The sequence below is a fragment of the Crocodylus siamensis genome, chromosome 5 (assembly GCF_052110815.1).
Source record: "Crocodylus siamensis isolate JL-2025a chromosome 5, ASM5211081v1, whole genome shotgun sequence".
Classification (NCBI taxonomy): Eukaryota; Metazoa; Chordata; order Crocodylia; family Crocodylidae; genus Crocodylus; species Crocodylus siamensis.
This window is the reverse complement of record NC_143399.1, coordinates 124,816,321-124,830,982: the sequence shown is the minus strand read 5'-3', so window position 1 is coordinate 124,830,982 and position 14,662 is coordinate 124,816,321. Positions and strand designations below refer to the sequence as shown.

Sequence of the window (14,662 nt, the reverse complement as noted above, 5' to 3'; positions counted from 1 at the left end):
GTTTTATATGTGGACTCATGTCATTTTTGATCCAAAGAATGCTGCTTTAAGTTGTCACTTTAATTGTGCATGACTGCATGCAGTGAAAGGATCAGACTAAGAACGAACTTTTGTTTATGGCATGATGTACAGCTTGTGGAGGCCAGAGATTTTCTGCGGCTGGGAAAAGTCACCTCCTCTTTTGCTGCTGAAAATCAGTGCTTTTTTTTTCCTGTTCAACATGTGTGTTGTTGGCAAAAAAGGAGGTGACATCTCTCCCAGCAGCAGTGAGCCTCTGGTCCTGCTCTTGTGCAGCATGCTGCTGCTGCCTAGAGTGCCTTACCTGGCTTAGTGACACCTCTGTCAAGAGCTAGGGTTTCCATGTACATGCTTTATAAATGAGGGCAGGATCACTACCATTTATAGGAAGAGAAAGTGGAGACAAAGTGACTTGTTCAAAGTCACCCAGCCTGGCCAGTAGCAGAGTTGGGAATAAGATCCATGTTTCCCTGTCTCCTGCTCTTCAAAACCATATTCATTACACTTCCCCCCCCCGCAAATTTAACAGACATATCTTTATGCCATTCATCAGAAATAAGATAATCCAGAAGTGTGGCTTTTAAAGAAAAAATCTGCAACAAACTCTTCTTTGAGCCCCTTAGAGGTAAAATGCTCAACATCCCTGCATCCAATAAGAAACACTGCTTTAAACAGCACGCAGATTGCCTCTAGATATTGTTAAAACTTTTTCTTTTCCTCTGGTTCTGCATTTCTTGAAGTCAGCACAACCTCAGCTCAAACTCCTGCTTTAGCTACTACTACCTCTGTGAGGAAAAACATAACTTGTGTGGTCATTTTCCCAATTTAGTCCTTTTTAATAAGAAGTAAAGCTTATTTTGGACCTAAACTGTGGGTTAAAACTGTAAACTGACAAAGAAAAGAAAGGGGGAACAGAGCTTATTCTCCATTTCTTTTTGCCAGTTGGCATAGTCTCACAGACCTATCTCATGTTTTAGCTGTATGTAACTAGTACCTACAATGCTGTTAGTGCTTCTACGTTGGGAAGTTTTTAATTATCCTTCTGTGGATAATATTAAACAGTATTTTTCTTTATGTCTGTGTGGTGCACTGTTGGTGAGGATTTAGGAGCAAGAAAGAAGTAATCATATGTCCTATTGTCATTAATGTAATCACTGTGTTTATTTTTTTATGAAATAAGGTTTTCATGTTTCTATTATTGTTTATAGTTTTACTCAAAAATACAAATGTTTGAAGAGAAGTATCATTGGAATTGGATACCCTTAAGCTTGCAGCAGAGTAGGAGAATATAATTTCTTGATCACTACAGGAATGATAAATTTACAACATATGCAAGATGCAGTCATGCAGAACTGAGTAATATATCTGTGTTGTGGCTTTAGTTTTAAGTAATTCTTAAAACCGATACCTAATCACTTTGAATTATTTAAAGGAGCTTTACTAACACGTTATCAATCCCTCAATAAAATGCTTATATCTATCTTCAGATGTTCTCTCTATATTCTTTTCTCACAATGTACAATAAATTCCCACGTTACCCTGGCATCTTCATTGTCACAGTTCTATGTCTGCTATTCTTTACTGCTTTTTTTCTTGGTAATTCATTGTGCAGTCAATTTGATTATTAGGACTACTTAAAAGTTAAACAAATAAGAAATGCTTTGCTGGATCAGGGCCAGAATGCTGAACTGTAGCATTAGACCCCATGTCACCAGGGGTTTGTCCACCAGCAATGGAAGTACAGAGGGAGAAGAGTATGCATTTTTCAAGATAGCTTTTGGCTAATGTAGAAAGCAGTGCATATGGGCTTTCCAGGTAGAGTCCTCTTTGGTCTAAGTGGCTGTAGCTTACATTCAGATTGAGGGGAAGTTGGAAGAGCTCATGTAAATTACAGGAATTGGACACATTTTCAGGAAGAACAGTCCTTCATAAAAGATTTGGAAGTAGCTTGATATTTTTAGTTCATTTGGTTACATTTTCTACTGCATAAAAGAACATATTAAGACCTTTGAATTTAGAGTCTTTCATGTTACAATGTGTCTATTTACAACCCTCAGTAGACTTATATTATGTTTAGCTTAAAGAGGTTAACAAGCATACCTTGGAGTGTTACTTTTATTTTCTGTTCTGTGACACTTAGCTAAATCCCATTATACAAGTGAGTAGTATTTTAATGTTAAAATGTTAATTTGTTCTGCATTCCATTAAAATTGCCTTTTTTCATTGCATTTTGTATAAAACCTATAATTTAAACACTTCACTATAGAAATGCCCTGAATAAGTAACCTTTTCTTTGTTACCCTAATTACTTCTCATTATTAAGTCTTCAAACAGTAGGGCTTTAGCCATTGTTTAAATATTTGCTGGAATTGGATTTCATTTTAAAGAACGCAGTTGCCTCAGTTTTGAGTTGAATTGGCTTTCCAAATTGGAGAAAAATCCATGTTTTGCTAGGAGGAGAACTTATTTTCTAACAGTTAGTTTTCTGTTTTAATTGACTATTATTTTTTTTCTTTTAAAGAATGTATTGTTGTAGAAATGTTTAAATTCTTTTTTGATTACAACCAAGAAAAACTGCCTTAAGAAATTCTTTTGAATGGCTGTTTAGTTTTAATATGCATTAGATCTTCTGGCTATATTCATTCTTTTTGGTTTCTAAGAGTATGTGAAGCAACTGAATTTTATGATCATATTATTATAGAAACAAATATGAATTGTATTACTGGTTGGCTATCTATGCTGTCCTTTGGCTTTATACTACTCTTGGAAAATAGTTAGGTTTTTTGGCCGTATTTATTTACGGGTACACTATATTAAAATGTGAATGTATCTGTGTATCTGTATTCTACTTTTATTTTAAAATGCAGTTCCCATTCTTTCACACTTATTTTCTGGTTTCCTTGTTGTTTTATTTGTATGCCATGTCTCAAACAGTTCATGGCTTGATTTGAATCTTAACTCTTTTTTGCATCATATACGTTGTTGTTCTGAGTTTGTTATTCTTATACACCCTTTTGCTTTATCTTATTTTGTCTTTTACTATGCATTCCAAGAATGTTAGCTAAATGTGGTTCATTAGTAATAATTTCAAGAATGCTGCATTATAGAAGAACCTGTCCCATTCTGCCTCCTCTTCTCTGTCACCACTCCTCTAGGTACTACTATATACCCACTGTGGTTGAATCTTGTGTCTGATGCAAATCTTTGACCCCTGAAGACATCATATTTTAGATGCAATTAGTTTGTTAATCACATCTTAAATAGTAACCCAGTCACACATTAAAGGAATTAATGGTGCCACAAGAAGGGAAACCAATCCAAAAATATTATACAAAAAATGCATAATATTCTTGTAGTTGGTTTCTATCTTGCCTTAATTAAAATGTGGCATGGCTGGGACTGCACAGGGGTCTCCAGCCAGTCCTGATGTGGTCCTCACCATTTGACAATCATCTGATTTTTGGCTGGATCTGGAACTGCACCAAAGCCTGAACAACCGTACTGAGGTCCCTGACAGCTGATGATCAGCTGATTGCCAGCTGGATCCAGGACTGTCCCCAAAGCAGGCTGACAGTCGGTTAATGGTTGAGCCATTTGGCTTTAACTTGCCAGTGCTAGGTTCCCTCTGCACTGACAAGTAGGGCACAATTGGGATCTGATTCCTGATCTCAAAATTGTGCATGCTGCCAGACGTGTGGCATGGCAGGAGGTCTAGTTATTGGGACTGGGGATCAGGGATCAGATCCCATCACACCTGTAAATGAACATCTATCAGTGGCCTCTATTGTCTCAATGTACTATGGCATGGCTTGCAATTAAGGTCAAGACTGTGCCTGAACCCATTCACCATTTGTATGTGTTCTATGCATGAATGCCAGGATCATAAAGGATTGAGTGTAGAACCCCTTTTTGAGGTTTCCTTCAGACATTATGAGTGGTGAAGTCCCTCTGCTTCATCAACAGTAGTACTAGTATGACCCCAGTTACTTGCCAGTATCCATTTGCAACTTCCTGCAGTTGCTTGTGCAGTATCATGCTCCATATCCAATCCATTTTTTCAGCTCAGTTTTTCTACTTGTTCTGTCCACTTTGGAGGCTCAGTGCCTCCTGGTGCTCTCCTCCTCCTTTCTCTTATTGGATTGTGCTCTCCCTATATTAGGGGTTTCTGCTGATACTTTTAATGCAAGTAGCAATTACAAGTAGGGAAATGAACATCGTTCAGAAAACTCCATAGTAGTTATTTTCCCCGCTATAGCTATGATCCACTCATAGACCAGAATATTATTTTGAATTTCATAGATTCATAGATTCATAGATGCTAGGGTCGGAAGGGACCTCAATAGATCATCGAGTCCGACCCCCTGCATAAGCAGGAAAGAGTGCTGGGCCTACATTACCCCAGCTAGATACACATCCAACCTTCTCTTGAATACCCCCAGGGTAGGGGAGAGCACCACCTCCCTTGGGAGCCCGTTCCAGACCTTGGCCACTCGAACTGTGAAGAAGTTCCTCCTAATATCCAATCTAAATCTGCTCTCCTCTAGCTTGTGGCCATTATTTCTTGTAACCCCCGGGGGCGCCTTGGTGAATAAATACTCACCAATTCCCTTCTGCGCCCCCCTGACGAACTTATAGGCAGCCACCAGGTCGCCTCTCAACCTTCTCTTGCGGAGGCTGAAAAGGTCCAGTTTCTCTAATCTCTCCTCGTAGGGCTTGGCCTGCAGGCCCTTAACCATACGAGTGGCCCTTCTCTGGACCCTCTCCAGGTTATCCGCATCCTTCTTGAAGTGCGGCACCCAGAATTGCATGCAGTACTCCAGCTGCGGTCTGACCAGTGCCCGATAGAGGGGAAGTATCACCTCCTTGGACCTATTTGTCATGCATCTGCTGATGCACGATAAAGTGCCATTGGCTTTTCTGATGGTTTCGTCACACTGCCGACTCATGTTCATCTTGGAGTCCACTAGGACTCCAAGATCCCTTTCCACTTCCGTGCCACCCAGCAGGTCATTTCCTAGGCTGTAGGTGTGCTGGACATTTTTCCTCCCTAGATGCAGCACTTTGCATTTCTCCTTGTTGAACTGCATTCTGTTGTTTTCTGCCCACTTGTCTAACCTGTCCGGTCTGCTTGCAGCTGTTCCCTGCCCTCCGGCGTGTCCACTTCGCCCCATAGCTTAGTGTCATCTGCAAACTTGGACAGAGTACATTTCACCCCCTCGTCCAAGTCGCTGATGAAGACATTAAAGAGTATCGGTCCAAGCACCGAGCCCTGCGGGACCCCACTGCCCACACTCTTCCAGGTCGAAACTGACCCATCCACCACAACTCTCTGGGTGCGACCCTCCAGCCAATTCTCCACCCACCGGACTGTGCAGTAATCCAAGTCACAGCCCCTTAACTTGTTCACCAGTATGGGGTGGGATACCTTATCAAAGGCCTTCCTGAAGTCCAAGTATACGACATCCACCCCTCCTCCTGCGTCGAGGCGTTTTGTGACCTGGTCATAAAAAGAGACTAGATTGGTCAGGCACGATCTACCTGCCACGAACCCGTGCTGGTTTCCCCTCAGCATAATTTGTCCTGCCGGGCTCTCACAAATGTGAGCCTTGATGATTTTCTCAAAGATTTTGCCAAGGATGGAGGTGAGACTGACTGGCCTATAGTTACCCGGGTCCTCCTTCCTCCCCTTCTTGAAAATGGGAACCACATTGGCCCTTTTCCAGTCCTCCGGGACTTGACCCGTGCGCCACGAGCATTCAAATATTCCCGCCAGTGGCTCTGCAATGATGTCGGCCAGTGCCTTCAGTACCCTCGGATGGAGCTCATCCAGGCCTGCCGACTTAAAGGCATCCAGTTCCTCCAAGTGACCCTGCACCACCTCAGGGTCCACGCATGGAAGTCTGGTGCCTTGCTGCTGCCTCCCTACACTCCCAGTGAGAGACTTGTCATGCCTCTCGCTTAGGAACACTGAGGCGAAGAACTCGTTGAGGAGTTCAGCCTTGTCCCCTCTGTCCGTCACCAATTGTTTCTGCCCATTTAGCAGGGGTCCTATTCCTCCCTGGGCCTTCCTTTTACTCCCTATATATCTAAAAAACAATTTCTTATTGTCTTTTACTTGGGTTGCCATCCTCAGCTCCATGGTAGCTTTGGCCTGTCTAACTGCCTCCCTACAAGCACGAGCAGAAGAGGTATATTCCTCTTTGGTGATCTGTCCCTGTTTCCACTTTTTATGTGCTCCCCTTTTGGCCCTTAGTCTGCCCTGGATTTCTCTGGTCAGCCAGGGAAGCCTCCTGGCCCCTTTCCCTCTTTTACCTTGCACGGGGATCGTCTCGCTTTGTGCTCGAAGGATAGCTTCCTTAAGGCACAGCCACCCTTCTTGGGCTCCCATCATTTCAAAACTACTACTCTGCAGTGCATCCTTCACTAATCGCCTGAGTTCGCTGAAATCAGCTTTCCTAAAGTCCAGCACGTTCACCCTACTGGTTACCTTACCCACTCGACGCCTTATGTTGAATTGTACTTTTAGGTGATCACTGTCCCCCAGATGGCTACCGATCTGTAGGTCCCCTACTATGTCATCCCCCGTTGCCAATACCAGATCCAGTAAGGCATTCCCCCTAGTGGGACCATGTACCTCCTGCGTCAGGTGGAGGTCCTGTACACAGGTTAGAAACCTGCGTGAGCGGTGGGACTTTGCTGTCTGTGTCTCCCAGCAGATGTCCGGGTAGTTTAGGTCCCCCATGACCACCACCTCTTTAGCTTTTATGGTCTCTGAGAGTTGCCTCAGGAGCCCCAAATCTATTTCTTCCCCTTGATGTGGGGGTCTGTAGCAGACCCCTACCACCAAATCCTTTTCTCCTTGCCCCCCATGTAGCCTAACCCACAGTCCTTCTACTTCCTCATCCTTTGATTCTGTCTTGATGAGGGTTGATGTATATTGCTCCTTAACATAGAGCGCAACCCCTCCCCCCCTTTTCCCCACTCTGTCCTTTCTGTACAATCTATAGCCCTCAATATGTACCACCCAGTCATGGGATGGATCCCACCAGGTTTCCGTCAGCCCCACTAAGTCGTAGTCGTTTAGTGCAACCAGGAGCGCTAGTTCATCCTGCTTGTTCCCCATGCTCCTAGCATTAGTATATAGGCACTTGAGCCCTGTGACTGGTGCTTTTGCTACCCCCTCGCTCCAAGTCCTAAAGGGCTTTTTGTCTCTAACCTTCCCGTTCCTTACCTGTGCCGTATTGCTGTCCACCCCCTGTCTTTCACGTTCCCAAAGCTCTCTTTCTTCAGGCTGGGCTGTCCTTGTGGGTGCCACCTGGTTTGGTGGTCCACAGCCTCCCCCACCCTCATCTTCCCCTCCCCCCGACGAGCCTAGTTTAAAGCCCGCCGGAGGAGATCCGCCAACCTGGAAGAAAACACACGCTTACCTTTGGGGGACAGGTGAAGCCCATCCCAGCTGAGCATGTCCCTCGTTGTAATGTGTGGGTCATTGTCCAGGAAGCCGAAGCCTGCCTCAAGACACCAATTCCGAAGCCGCCAGTTGGTCTCTCGGATGCAGTTCTCATGCCGTCTTCCGCGTCCGTTCACTGGTAGGATGGAAGAGAATACCACCTGTGCACCAAATTCCCTCAGCACGCCGCCCAGAGCCTGGTAGTCCGCCATCAGGTGATCGGGGGTTCTCCTGGCCGCATCATTAGTACCCACATGGACAAGGACCATGGGGTAGTAATCGGTGGGCTTGATCCTGGCCTGGATTACCTCCGTCACATCCTGAATCTTAGCTCCAGGCAGTAGACCTCTCGTGCTGAAGGGTCCTGGCGACAAATGGGCCCTTCCGTACCTCTCAGGATGGAATCGCCTATGACGAGCACGCGTCTCCTCCTCTTCTGGGTCCTCTCGGATCTCTTGATCTGTTTGGAGTGTGAAGAATGTGGCATTTCTTCCCGCCCAAGGGTTTCCTCCTCCCTTTCCATCTCCTGCAGAGTCGCCAAGGCCTCGTACCTGTTCTCCAGTCGGACTGGAGAAGCTTGTACCTGCTCGCTGCGAGCCGCTCCGGTCCTGGCTGTGACCGTCTGCCACTCTGCTGTGGAGGTCCTTCCCTGGGCTGCTTCTTCCTTGGGTGCCTGGTCCTGCAGGGAAAGGAAATAACTGTCAATTTCCTCCTCCGCCTCCCTGATCCCCCTCAGCCTGCTAACCTCCTCCCGGAGCTCCCTCACCTGTGCCTCCAGAGCCCTAAGCCGGGCACCTGCCGGACAGGTGTGGGGGCTCCCAATCTCTGCCCCCCCCGGCCCTCCTGGGGATCCCCCGCAGGCCGGGAGGTAGGGGGACATCAGCTTCCCCATGGGCTCGGTCTGGGTGGAGGCCTCAGACCAGCCCCGGTTAGCCTTGTCCCCCTGGGCAGAGGCCCTAGCAGCACTCCTCGTATACATCCTTCTAAGCTGCTATTTGTAGACCTGTGTGGTGTCTACGTCCTACCCGTACAGGAGTCCCACTCCTGGCCCTCCCAGCCCGCCCGCCGGTGCGAACACCTGCGCAAACGCCGGCGCGCTCTGTTCGTGCTGCGCGGCTCAGGAGCGCGGCTCCCTACCAGCTCAGCTATATGGGACCCGGAGGGCTTCCCCTCCGGATCCGGCTCAGCTGTGCCAAGGCCCTCCGCCCCACTTACCTTCGGGGGATCAGCTGCTGCTGCCCCCGCTGCCGATTCCTCTGCTGCTGCTGCTGCTGCCGCCGCCGCCGCTGCCTCGGGTCAAAAGTTAGTTAATTTAACTTGCTTTTGTTTTTCTAAGAAGGTATTCACTTTGTGGATCAGTTCAAATGCATCCTGTTCAATTGTTTTTGGCAAAAGGAATATGATCAAACTCCTAGCATTTATATAAAAACTACTTGCCCTGTCCAATTTCAGGCCTGTAGTTCAACCTTTGAAATTCATATCTTTTCTGATAATTTGGTTATGTTTCATAGATTTCATAGACATCAGGGCTGGAAGGGACCTCGGGAGATCGAGTCCAGCCCCCTGCCCAAAGGGCAGGAAGTCAGCTGGGGTCATAGGAACCAATTTACTCTTGAAGGTGTTCAATGTAGGTGCTTGAACCACCTCTGCTGGCAGGCTGTTCCAGACCTTGGCGGCTCAGACAGTAAAGAAATTCTTCCTTATGTCCAGCCTGAAACGGTCTTGCAGGAGTTTGTGACCATTTGACCTAGTCATCCCTTGGGGCGCTCTGGTGAACAAATGTTCCCCCAGATCCTGGTGGTCACCCTTGATAAACTTATAGGTGGCCATCAGATCACCCCCGAGCCTACACTTTTCCAGGCTAAAGAGTCCCATGTCTCTCAGCCTATCATCGTAAGATCTATTTTCCTGCCCTCTGATCATGTCCTCTGGACTCTCTCAAGCTTCTCCACATCCTTTTTGAATTGTGGAGCCCAAAACTGGACGCAGTACTCCAGCTGCGGCCTCACCAAGGCCGAGTACAAGGGGAGAATGACGTCCCGGGATTTGCTCGAAAAGCATCTATGGATGCAAGCCAGCGTTTTGGTCTCTTTATTAGCCGCAGCATCGCACTGCAGGCTCATGTTCATCTTGTGGTCAATGATGACCCCCAAGTCTCTTTCTTCTGTAGTGCTATCCAACGTAGCACTGCTGAGCCTATAAGGATGCTGCAGGTTTTTCCTCCCAAGGTGGAGAACCTTGCATTTTTCGATGTTAAACACCATCAGATTCTCGTCTGCCCATTTGCTGAGCTTGTCCAGGTCAGCCTGGATCACCCGCCTATCTTCTGGCATGGATGCTTTGCCCCAAAGTTTGGTGTCATTGGCGAACTTGGCCAGTCCACTCCTGACTCCAATGTCCACATCATTAATGAAGATGTTGAACAGGATGGGTCCAAGGACAGAGCCTTGAGGGACCCCGCTGGTCACAGGGCACCACGATGAGTGACTGCCATCAATTACAACCCTCTGGGTCCGACCATGGAGCCAATTTCCCAGCCAGCAGATCGTGGTGGAGCCAAGGCCACAACTGGCCAGTTTAGCTAAGAGGTGATCATGGGATACCAGATCAAAAGCTTTTTTGAAGTCAAGATATATGACATCAATCTCTTCTCCCTGGTCCAGGTGATAGGTCACCTGGTCGTAGAAGGAAATGAGATTGGTCAAACAAGACCTACCTGCAACAAACCCGTGTTTTCTGTGACAATTTTCAGATAGGGTAGCTGCAGTCATTGAAACCATTTTTCAATATGTATGTGTGGAGCTTTTTTTGGGAGGGGGAGTGCACAGCTGTATTTGTGTTTATTAATTTTTTACTATATCCTAGTTTTTTAGTTCATTAAGGAAATTCGTGAAGTGATAAAAACTGCCTAAGAGGCCCCTTTTGTTCTTTGCAAGAGAAATCTTCCATGGAAAGCTCTCCATGTGAAGACTCTGAGGTTTGTGTGGATTATGGACTATAATGAAGAGGTCTCTCCATACTTTTCTTTCTAAGCAAAAGGGCCAAGACATAATTTTAGTAGGTATTGGTAAAAATTGAGAAGTATGTTGTATGTGCTGGGACAGGTGCCAACATCTGTATTTGTAATTCCCGTAACAGATATCAGGGTAAAAAAGTTTTCTCATTGCCCTCAGAAGACTGCTGAAAGAAGTTTGATGCGTTTCTGTTCCATTGCATCTGTGTTACTTATTTCTCCCTTAAACTATATTCTCTGGAAGTCCTAGGCCAAGACAAATAGATTGATCTTTCCCCAATACAAATAGATTGATCTGTCTGCACTTTGTTTTGACCATTGGTTCATAATTCTGGGTGGGGAAACCAGAGAGAAGTCTTAGGGCCTTGTTACACAGTAATTTTTGGCAGTTGCTGGAACTTCTAACACCTGAATTGTCCACACAGTAACACCTGAAACTAGTTTTAAGCATGCATTAGGCAGCTCAAAGTTATACTGCTCCAAGGCAGGATTATCTCTGATCTGTGCTACCCAGCTCATGCTACACTAAAGGTGTATCCTTAGTGTAAACACCCCATTGGGACCAATGCTTGCCTCCCTCCCCCACCCCCCAACCTTCCCCAGCATACCAGATCCCTGCCCCTATCTCCCCTTGCCGTCCACCCTCCCCCTGCTTGTTTGTGACTGGCTGTGTTGGCTGTCCTGGGGAAGCAGGCAGGGAAAGAGTTAACCTGCCTGCCCAACCATCACTGTTGTTGCTGTCTAGACTGGGCTCAGCCTGGAGAAAAGCAGCAGCCTGGCAGTGGCTTGGTGGGGGCTGGACAGGCAGTTTAACCCTTCTCTGCCTCCTCCTCTGGGACAGCCAGCATGGCGCAGCCAGAAGTAAGTGAAGGTGGTGCTGAGGCAGAGGATGCCCTGAGGGTGTGGAGGAGCCCTGCGGGGGATGGGGGAAGCCTGGAATGGGAGGCGGGGGGTTTCTTACCTTTCAGTCCTCCAGGTCTCTGCTGGCCTGAATGTGTGATTGCTCGAAACTCAAACTAGCACTAACACCAGTCAACATTTGAGCAGCTCATGGTCTAGGGTATAACAAGGCCCTCATTTAATTTGAGCCATGGCATGATTGGATCATATCAGAGCAAATTGTCCTGGAGTACTATTGAAGTTAATGGAGTGAGACTGAGGAACTTTTCCTCCTGTCTGTGTTAGGCCGACCACCTAAGTTTTTATATTATGATGTAACATATAGAACTACACATTATAACTTAAAATGTATCCAGTAAAATGTCTTCATTTTTTAAAAGAAGTTAAAGGTGTTGTCTCAGCTTGCTTAAATATTATGTGTAGTTGCATTATTTCTTGAGCATTTATTAGGCTATATTGGGATAGAATGAGGAAGAGCTGTTTTGTGTGTGTGCATGTTTGTGTGTTCCTTCCGATGACATGTTTTTTCAGATGAATATTCACAATTTAACATGTAAGGCCATGGTGCTGCATATTTAAAGTTAAGCACCTAATTTTGTTTTTAGACACTAACTTAAGTGGCTTTATTTTAATTAATTTAGAGTTCTCTCAAATCCTATTCAGTAGGACAGCTGTAGGTGTTAAGTACTTCTAAAACTTGGGCCATTATTAGATAATTAAGTAAGGATTCCTGCACCATGGTTTGCAAAATAGATTAGTTTTCAGCTTTATCTAACTTTCCCTGTTAAATGAAAGAATGAATTATTGTCTTTCCACTTATTCCTTGTTGTGATACTTTTTATTACATACTTTCATTTGGAAAGTGGATTGTTCCAGCAGAGTGCAGCAAACAACAATTGTTGCAAATATATCTTGCTTTCCTTTCAAGTGCTTGGAATGTAATCAAGGGACGAAATTTTACATAGAAGGATTTTTTTTTTTTAGTTGTAAAATATCAAAACAAGATGGAAGAATGTAAATAAACAGATCTTTCTCCTACTTCATAGTTGATGATCTTGTTGTTTTTTTTTGTTTCTTGCTTAAACGAATGTGGAGGATGCTCAGAACTTTTCAGGAGAAACAAAAATAAACAAAAAACCTATAATAGAGTTTCTGATCTATAAGTAGCCCATGAGATGTATAAGGATCTGTACAAGCATTAATGATAATTAATTATACCACCCAAGCATGTTGTAGGTAACTAACATTATTATTTCTGTATTATGTTGCCCGGAAGGTAATTTGTTGTAGAGTAAATAGCAAATTTATAGTGGAGTTGTGGTTAGAATTCAGGAATTCTTTTGTGGTCTTTTCCCATATACTGGACAATATACTGGACATCATCTTTTATAACTGTGGACTATGCTTTTATTTCCATTTAACTTAGCCCATTGCTACTGTTTAACATTCATGGCTTATTGAGCTTTGTTACAGAATAATATGCAAAGAACTCCTCTGTTGTACTTGGTTCTGGGAAACTCCTCGATCCAGACAGGCAGAAGAATGAAGGTTGACACAAATATTAGTAAGGTTTTAAAGTGGAAAATTTAAATATTTGAACTTTTAATGTTAAGGGGAAGATAAACTTACTGACTTTTTCTACTACCAGCTATTCATTTCAGGGTGAAATGACTTCATGACATACAGGGCTGAGACTGCTAGCCAAGGGCCTATCAGACTAATGATTTGCCCTCTGCTGCATCCTCCTCAAGCCTCACTTTAGTGAATACTGTTGTGTAGTCATTACTAGCCTTTTGTTTTACACTCTAGTCTGAGAATAACAGGTTGAAGGCAAAAACTAGGCTTTATTCTTAGTTCTAACTTGGTAAATATTCCATTAGCATAAGTGGTATAAAGGACATGTTGCCATCTTTGACCCAGAGTTACTGCACCACTTTCCCTTTGGTACATATATGCATAACTATGTTAGTACAATCATACATCCTTGCCTGACTCTAACAAGTAACGGGGTCTGTTTCCAAACCACTGCTTAGGACATTAGCTGTCATGCCATCATGAAGGAGTCTGATAATGGTAACAAATGCTGGCAGACATCTAGATCCCATCAGGATCTTCTATAAGGTCTGTCTGTTGATTGAATAAAAGGCCTTAGGTCAAAGTAGGCCATGTAAAGTTGTCTGCTTTGCTTGCAGCACTTCTCCAAAGGCAACAGATCTTTTCACTGTGAAAAATGGAGCCAAGGAAGGGTGTATGATTGCAGGAACACTCTTTTCCATCTATATTGCAACTATTCCAAATCTCATTGCTGATAGACCTGGAGTCAGCCTCTAATATCACATGGACCAGAATCTCTCTAATATGAACTGGTTTTGTTCTAAATCCAAGATAACCTATACCTCCATTACTGATGTCAATACAATGATGGTTGTGTTGTACATGCTCACTCAATTAAAGAGCTTCAGATCATTCTTGATGACTTCTGTGAAGCATATGAAATGCTTGGACTCTCTGTCAACTTCATGAAAACCGAGATACTTTACCAACACACCTAAACCAACTAGCTTCTTCAACACATTAAATCCTTGGAAAGTGTTGAGCATTTCCTCTACCTGGGTAGCTACCTTTCCCAAAAAATAAACATGGATAACAATATTAACATCAGTGCCTGGGAGATTTGAGCACTTAATTATCACAAAAGGCATTGTGATGTTTTACAAGGCATTAATCATTTCAAGAAAACTCATTTCACTGTGCAGGTGGATAGACAAAAGAGAATAGGGGAATGATCTGTGACCAGACATCACTAGGATCTACTCCTTCCCAGAATTTTTTGCTATGTCTGTAACTGAGCATGCAGATCTCAGGTCAGCATCATCAATCATCTGTGGAATCACCAGTAACTTCTCTGTCTACTGAAAGATTTCTATCCTTGTATTAAGGCATTGTCAGCAACACTCGATGTGAGGAATTCTATACCTGCATGAAGATTTGCCTCAAAGTTTTCTGCTTTCTCATGAAACTGGCTTTAATAACTTTTATTTTAAAAAATGATTCTTAAAGCACATCTTATTAAGTGTAGGAGGAAAGTGGCTGAGGAAAATTACCTATATTTTTTAAATCCAAAATGAAAAATAAAAATATGTATGCAGTAGGCAAGAAATCTCAAAAGAATATTTACCCCCAACCCTAGTATTTAATAAACTATCTGCTAGTAGGATTTATGTGACTTGAACCTAGGCAAATATTTGTTAATAGTACTTATTACCATAGCCTATAGAGTC

General features: G+C 44.2%; 1 protein-coding gene across 7 annotated transcripts in view; it reads left to right on the top strand.

The window, feature by feature from the left end:
* BBS9 (Bardet-Biedl syndrome 9) overlaps window positions 1-14,662 on the top strand; it is a 482,129-nt gene that overhangs the window by 179,863 nt on the left and 287,604 nt on the right. The window lies entirely within an intron of this gene.